The sequence below is a fragment of the Moschus berezovskii genome, chromosome 18 (genome assembly GCF_049115385.1).
Source record: "Moschus berezovskii isolate FMDL1 chromosome 18, NW_MosBer_1.0, whole genome shotgun sequence".
NCBI lineage: Eukaryota > Metazoa > Chordata > Mammalia > Artiodactyla > Moschidae > Moschus > Moschus berezovskii.
Window position 1 is genome coordinate 42,382,937 of NC_142477.1, and position 8,499 is coordinate 42,391,435.

The window sequence follows — 8,499 nt, forward strand, 5'->3', positions numbered from 1 at the left end:
CATCCACATTCATAATTCCCTAAGGAACTGATCCATTGTTGTATTTTTGCCAAGAAGCACAGACTGAATTGGTGATTTAGGCATTGTGCGTGCAAGCTCAGTTGCTCAGCGTGTCCAACTTTTTGTGACCTCACGGATTATAGCCTGCCAGGGTCCTCTGTCCATGGAATTCTCCAGCCAAAAGTATTGGAGAGGGTTGACATTTTCTTCTCCAGGGATTCTTCTCAACCACGGGAATGAACCTGTGTCTCTTGAGTCTCCAGCATTGGCCAGCAGATTCTTTACCGCTGTGCCACCTGGGAAGCCCCAATTTAGGCATCAGGGCAAATTAGAGAATCCAGCTGCAATGCAGGAGACACAAAAGATATATGTATGATCCCTGGATTGAGAGCATCCTCTGGAGGAGGAAATGGCAACCCACTCCAGTATTCTTGCCAGAAAAAAAAATCACATGAACAGAGGAGCCTGGCAGACTACAATTCAAAGGGTCACAAAGAGTCAGACATGACTAAGCAACTAAGTATGCAATTAAATAAGCAATGGAATTAGCAGGATAGTAAAAAGTGGCTCAAGTAAGGATCTGGTTACCAGGGGCTAGAAATGAGGGTGCTCTTATAATAGTTTCTGTCCCCCATCTATAACCAGGTTGATTGTTGACACTCAACCATGCACCTGGTTAGGCAAGTGTCACCTTCATGTTTTTTGCTTTGGGTCACAGTTGATTTCAGAATGTGGGTTAATTCAAACTCATGCTGCTGCTGCTAAGTCACTTCAGTCATGTCGGACTCTATGCGACCCCATAGATGGCAGCCCACCAGGCTCCCCCGTCCCTGGGATTCTCCAGGCAAGAACACTGGAGTGGGTTGCCATTGCCTTCTCCAATGCATGAAAGTGAAAGTGAAGTCGCTCAGTTGTGTCTGACTCGTAGTGACCCCATGGACTGTAGCCTACCAGGCTCCTCCATCCATGGGATTTTCTAGGCAAGAGTACTGGAGTGGCTTACCATTGCCTTAGAGACACTCTAACTGTGGAATGATTCCCAAGAATAGAAACTTAGAGCTTGGCCTTACTTATAATAGCAGAAATATATTCTACATGCAAAATAGGGTCATTAAATGGTTTAGATGAACTAATATATGTGAATATTTTACTATTTTTTTTTCTCATTAATCTTTTTTTAATGGGTCTCAAATTCTGTGACAGATTTTTGGTCAAGTTGTTTTCATTAAAAAGTACTGATTTTAAAAACTAATAGCTTAAACTGCCACACACAAAATATATGGTCCACAAAAACATTCTCTTTTCCTTCCGAAGGTTTTACGATGCATTGTTATCATTAACCAGTCTTTTACTATTAAACTTAAATGGCCAATTGAGACAAAGAGTTCTGAGACCGTTCTTCTACCACTGATTAAGACTGGGGTGGCAGGTATTCATTTAGCCTTCTGAGCATTCTGGGCAGACTTGGTGACCTTGCCAGCTCCAGCTGCCTTCTTGTTTACTGCTTTGATGACACCCACGGCGACTGTCCGTCTCATGTCACGCACAGCAAAATGGCCCAGGGGAGGATAGTCAGAGAAGCTCTCGACACACATGGGTTTGCCAGGAACCATATCGACGATGGCAGCGTCACCAGATTCCAAGAATTTAGGGCCATCTTCCAGCTTTTTCCCAGAATGACGATCAATCTTCTCCTTCAGCTCAGCAAACTTTCAAGCAATGTGAGCTGTGTGACAATCCAGCACAGGTGCATATCCAGCACTGATTTGGCCTGGGTGGTTCAAAATAATCACCTGAGCTGTGAAGCCAGCAGCTTCCATGGGTGGATCATTTTTGCTGTCACCAGCCACATTGCCACGACGGACATCTTTGACAGACACGTTCTTGACATTGAAGCCCACATTGTCCCCAGGAAGGGCTTCACTCAGTGCTTCATGGTGCATTTCTACAGACTTCACTTCAGTTGTTACATTAACTGGAGCAAAGGTGACCACCATGCCAGGTTCGAGAACACCAGTCTCCACACGACCCACAGGGACAGTACCAATACCACCAATTTTATAGACATCCTGGAGAGGCAAACACAAGGGCTTGTCAGTTGGGCGAGTTGGTGGCAGGATACAATCCAGAGCTTCAAGCAGGGTGGTTCCACTGGCATTGCCATCCTTACCGGTGACTTTCCATCCCTTGAACCATGGCATGTTAGCACTTGGCTCCAGCATGTTGTCTCCATTCCAGCCAGAAATTGGCACAAATGCTACTGTGTCGTGGTTGTAGCCAATTTTCTTAATGTAGGTGCTGACTTCCTTTACAATTTCCTCGTATCTCTTCTGGCTGTAGGGTGGCTCAGTGGAATCCATTTTGTTAACACCAACAATTAGTTGTTTCACACCCAGGGTGTAAGCCAGAAGGGCATGCTCACGGGTCTGCCCATTCTTGGAGATACCGGCTTCAAATTCACCAACACCAGCAGCAACAATCAGGACAACACAGTCAGCCTAGGATGTGCCTGTAATCATGTTTTTGATGAAGTCTCTGTATCCTGGGGCATCAATGATGGTAACATAGTACTTGCTGGTCTCAAATTTCCACAGGGAGATATCAATGGTGATACCACGCTCACGTTCAGCTTTCAGTTTGTCCAAGACCCAGGCATATTTGAAGGAGCCCTTTCCCATCTTGGCAGCCTCCTTTTCAATTGTTCTCTTGTCGATCCCGCCAAATTTGTAGATCAGATGGCCAGTCGTGGTAGACTTCCCTGAATCTACGTGCCCAATGACAACGATGTTGATGTGGGTCTTCTCCTTTCCCATTTTGGCTTAGGTTTAACGGTGGTTTTCACAACACCTGTGTCCTGGCGGCAAACCCGTTGCGAAAAAGCAATATTTTACTATTTAAAGTGGTATTATGATAGCTCAAAGAGCATTTTCTTTTATATCTGATATATATGTACATATACATGTATACATGTACATATGTGTGCATATATATGTGTGTGTGTGTATACATATATATATATATATAGGGCATTTTTCAGACTCATCTGAGATATTTCTGGTAAATGAGGTACAGAAATCAAAATATCAAAGCTGCAGACAGATTTTTCTCTTTATGTTTTATTTTCTTAAAAAATGCTTTAAGAAACTACTTGAGAATTTGGTTCAGGTTATAAGTAAGAAGCATCCAAGGATAAGATCCATCTATGAGTCAGCATGAGTCAGTAATTCAGTAAGCCTGGGAACTGGAAATGAGTTGGAATGTAATAACTTTCTAGTGCTTAAATGTGAATAAAGCTTTTCAAACGCCTGGAATTGCAAATGTCTGTGGTTGTCTGTTTGAAGATGATTTTGTAACACAAAGAAATTCAGGGAAAGGTCTTTCAGACAGGACAAAGAGTGGCTGCCCTGTCACATGAAGAGAAATTTTGACTTGAGTAACTCAAACATGATGAAGTAAGATGTTCTATCGTGTGAAATCTGGGAGCATCCATAACTAGTGAAACCTTGGATTGCTGGAAATGAAATTTGAAACAAGCCATTTCAAGGATGGATGCCAAAAAATCTAGCATTGTAAAACAACTAGGACTTTCAAGTTTTTTAACACTGTAAGATAATGACGGGTCCCCATTTATTGAAGGAAGTAGCTAAATTTTATTTCAGCTGTGTCTTCAGGTCTACAGATGGTAGGTTCTGTGGTGATGATGGTAAAATCTCTAAGTAAGTGGCTTGTGAATTCCTGTTATAGGAAAGCAAACAAACAGCAGAACAATTACTCACTGCCAACCACTGAGCTAATTAACCTAGAGATGGAAACCGGGATATTGAAAAGTTATACATTATAAGCAGTAGTGACACTCTAAGTGATTACAAAAACAGAAAAGCATAGTCAGAGTCCAATCAGAATGGGCTGTAGTATCACCCGGGAAGGATACCTCCTGCAGCCAACCAGTAGAGCCTTAGAGTCTAGTGAAAGTCCCTCAGTCGTGTTTAACTCTTTGTGACCCCATGTACTATACAGTCCATGGAATTCTCCAGGCCAGAATACTAGAGTGGATACCCATTCAGTTCTGCAGGGGATCTTCCCAACCCAGGTCTCCCGCATTGCAGGTGGATTCCTTACCAGCTGAGCCACAAGGGAAGCCCCAAGTAGAGCCCTACTTGTAAGTAATTGATGAATATCAGTCCTGATGACAAGTAAATTCATTGAACAAGTTAATCATAAGAGTGAGACCTTAGTGTCAACCTAGTGAGTAACTCTCCCTGTCACACGTACAACCTTTTTTTTTTTTTTATGTTGGGATTTGATCATTACTATCTAACCAACTATTTGGAAAAGAATACAAATTGCTGAGATTGTTGAGAAATAATCTTAACAATTTTCAAGCAATGCTGTTGTTCAGTCCCTAAGTCCTATCTGACTCTTTGTGACCCCATGAACTGCAGCATGCCAGGCTCCCCTGTCCTTCACTAACTCCTGCAGTTTTCTCAAATTCATGTCCATTGAGTTGGTGATGCTTCTCCTTTTGCCTTCAATCTTGCCCAGCGATAAGCAAATTAATTTCAGTAAAGGCTTCCCAGGCAGCTCAGTGGTAAAGAATCTGTCTGCCAAAGCAGGAGACATGGGTTCGATCCCTGGGTCATGAAGATCCCCTGAAGAAGGAAATGGCAAACCACTCCAGTTTTCTTGCCTGGGATATTCCATGGACAGAGGAGCCTGGCAGGCTAGAGTCCATGGGGTCGCCTAAGAGTCAGATATGACTTAACTACTAAACAACAACAAAGGGTAGATGATAATTGACTGAGGCAATTATTTCTCAAGAGCTTTGTAAGAGTATAATTGCTACTTATTTGATTTTAGTAAAAAAACCTAAAAGTGGCTGAGTTTGTAGGATATATTAAGGAATCTCACCTGGTATATACACTTTCCTATGACTTTGAGTAGTATTCTGTGACTTGCACTTTGTGCTTGGTTAGAGTGATACAATCAGCATTTCTGATTCTTTATTTATAGTGCTGTAATTTTTAAAGCAGCAAATTGGAATTACTGATGTGGCAGCTGATATTTCACCACACTTCTAAATCATACTGTTGGCTGTAAATTAGAGTTAGATGATCCTGGATGCATTCCCAAGTGCCTTCAGACACACTTGTGCAGTAGGCCAGTGCTAAGTAAACAAAAGCTTCACAATAAACTGTGTATCTGAATAGGTAGTTGAAAGTAAATGCTATAGAGAAAAATTTATAAGTACCTTTTGAAGCTATTATTTTCAATCAGAATTATCATATTAGATAACATGAAAGGCTTTTGATTTTCATACAATTCACATACAAATTATCCAAGATCTGTTTCTTTCAACAATTATTTTCCCTATTCTTATAGAATATATAGAAATAAAATGGATTCAAAACAGGCAAAGTTCTGTTTTGCAAGATGATGAGTTCCGGGGATTGGTTGTGCAACCATGAGGACGAACTGACTAATGAAATGTCCATTTAAAAATGATTAAGATGGTAAATTCATGTTGTGCATATTTTTTACAAAAAATTTTAAAATGCTGAAAGAAAATGGACAAAAGACAAGCAAAAAACTATGATATGTGCTTGGGAACTCCTAACTCACTTCACTCATGAAAGGTCTAGCAAACTTCAAATATCTTTAGTCATGTAACTTCTTAATCAGCTTAATCTTTGAAGCACCCACAGTAACTTATTTCCTGCAGATTGGATATATGAAGGCAGAGGCTTTTATTTATTTTGTCCAGCACTATATCCCTATTGCCTGGAACAGTGTATGATATGGAGCACACAATGAATATGAGATCATACTTCTTATTTTCTATGTTAACTTATCTTCTAAGGGCTAAGGAGATCCAACCACTGCATTCTAAAGATCAATCCTGGGTGTTCATTGGAAGGACTGATGCTAAAGCTGAAACTGCAATACTTTGGCCACCTCATGTGACGAGTTGACTTACTGGAAAAGACTGATGCTGGGAAAGATTGGGGGCGGGAGGAGAAGGGGACGACACAGAATGAGATGGCTGGATGGCATCACCGACTCGATGGGTGTGAGTTTGAGTGAACTCCGGGAGTTGGTGATGGACAGGGAGGCCTGGCGTGCTGTGATTCATGGAGTCGCAGAGAGTCGGACACAACTGAGAGACTGAACTGAACTGAACTGAAGGGCTAAAGAAAAAAGTCAATCCAGGAGGATACATTTTTTTAAGACTCAATTCTAGAAGCAATGTATTCTGAAGCTCTGGTTTTGAATATAAGATACAGTCCATTTCACAATATTGTTTATGCAACCACATTTTACAATCCCACAACACTATCTCCTAAACATACCTCACACATTTTACTGCTCTCTGGAAATTTAGCAGATGTATTAAGCACAAAATTTTGGATTCCAGCAAGATTGGGAATGCCTAAGTTATACCTTCCAGCTTTTCTTTTTAGCAAGAGTCCTCATAATGTTTATAAACCAATGAATATCAGGATCCCTCAAGAGGGAAATTATGACATACTGTGCTTCCCAAACACTTTCAATAACAGAACACTGTGAGTGTGTGCATGTGTAAAGTAGCTGTTAAATATTTCCTGGAAAGAATGTTCTCCAGCCTAGCATTCATTCCAAAGAATAGAGTTTGGAAATTAACCCTCAAAGAGGGTTGATTCTGGTTGATTCTAAGTCAGTGGCACTATCTGTTGGGTGGAGCCATAGTTTCCACTTAGTTAACGTGGCCCAGGTGTCCTGTTCCATGAGCTAATTAGTTTTAATATTTACAGAATCTCCAAGAAGTCCATAAATCTGATTCATTAATTTAGCCTCTGACACTGAGATATGTGTAAAGAAGTAGTGTTCTCATTTTCAGACCACACTCAGCCTCTTAGCAGATTCTTCCTTTCCGCTACTTTTAATTCAGCTCTAAAGATCAACAGAGTTTGTTTTTTGAATATAAAGTGATTCATTTTATTTTTTTCTGAACAGTTATTAGTTCATTTGCAGCATAATATTTTTGCAAGCACCTAACTCATCCAATAAGACAAGACAAAATACAGTATTTAGTTCAGTTAGTTCAGTTCAGTTCATTCGCTCAGCTGTGTCCGACTCTTTGCGAACCCATGAATCACAACACGCCAGGCCTCCCTGTCCATCACCAACTCCCAGAGTTCACTCAAACTCATGTCCTTCGAGTCGGTGATGCCAACCAGCCATCTCATTCTCTGTCGTCCCCGACTCCTCCCACCCCCAATCCTTCCTAGCATTAGACTCTTTTCCAGTGAGTCAACTCGACGCATGAGGTAGCCAAAGTATTGGAGTTTCAGCTTCAGCATCAGTCCTTCCAATGAACACCCAGGATTGATCTCCTTTAGAATGGACTGGTTGGATCTCCTTGCAGTCCAAGGGACTCTCAAGAGTCTTCTCCAACACCACAGTTCAAAAGTATCAATTCTTCGGTGATCAGTTTTCTTCACAGCCCAGCTCTCACATCCATACATGACCATGGGAAAAACCATAGCCTTGACTAGACAGACCTCTGTTGGCAAAGTAATGTCTCTGCTTTTTAATGCCATCTAGGTTGGTCATAACTTTCCTTCCAAGGAGTAAGCGTCTTTTAATTTCATGGCTGCAATCAGCATCTGCAGTTATTTTGGAGCCCCAAAAAATAAAGTCTGACACTGTTTCCACTGTTTTTCCATCTATTTACCATGAAGTGATGGGACCAGATGCCATGATCTCTGTTTTCTGAATGTTGAGCTTCAAGCCAAACTTTTCACTCTCCTCTTTCACTTTCATCAAGAGGCTTTTGAGTTCCTCTTCACTTTCTGCCATAAGGTTGGTGTCATCTGCATATCTGAGGTTATTGATATTTCTCCCAGCAATCTTGATTCCAGCTTGTGCTTCTTCCAGCCCAGCGTTCCTCATGATGTACTCTGCATATAAGTTAAATAAGCAGGGTGACAATATACAACCTTGACGTACTCCTTTTCCTATTTGGAACCAGTCTGTTGTTCCATGTACAGTTCTAACTGTTGCTTCCTGACCTGCATACAGGTTTCTCAAGAGGCAGATCAGGTGGTCTGGTAATTTCATCTCTTTCAGAATTTTCCACAGTTTATTGTGATCCACACAGTCAAAGGCTTTGGCATAGTCAATGAAGCAGAAACAGATGTTTTTCTGGAACTCTTTTGCTTTCTCCATGATCCAGCGGATGTTGGCAATTTGATCTCTGGTTCCTCTGCCTTTTCTAAAACCTGCTTGAACATCTGGAAGTTTTCGGTTCACATACTGCTGAAGCCTGGCTTGGAGAATTTTGAGCATGACTTTACTAGCATGTGAGATGAGTGCAATTGTGCGGTAGTTTGAGCATTCTTTGGCATTCCCTTTCTTTGGGATTGGAATGAAGACTGACCTTTTCCAGTCCTGTGGCCACTGCTGAGTCTTCCAAATTTGCTGGCATATTGAGTGCAGCATTTTCACAGCATCATCTTTCAG

General features: G+C 41.4%; 1 pseudogene; it reads right to left on the reverse strand.

Moving 5' to 3' along the window:
- Positions 1-1,396: 1,396 nt before the first annotated feature.
- Positions 1,397-2,852, reverse strand: LOC129553060 (elongation factor 1-alpha 1 pseudogene; annotated as a pseudogene).
- Between the last annotated feature and the right edge of the window lie 5,647 nt (positions 2,853-8,499).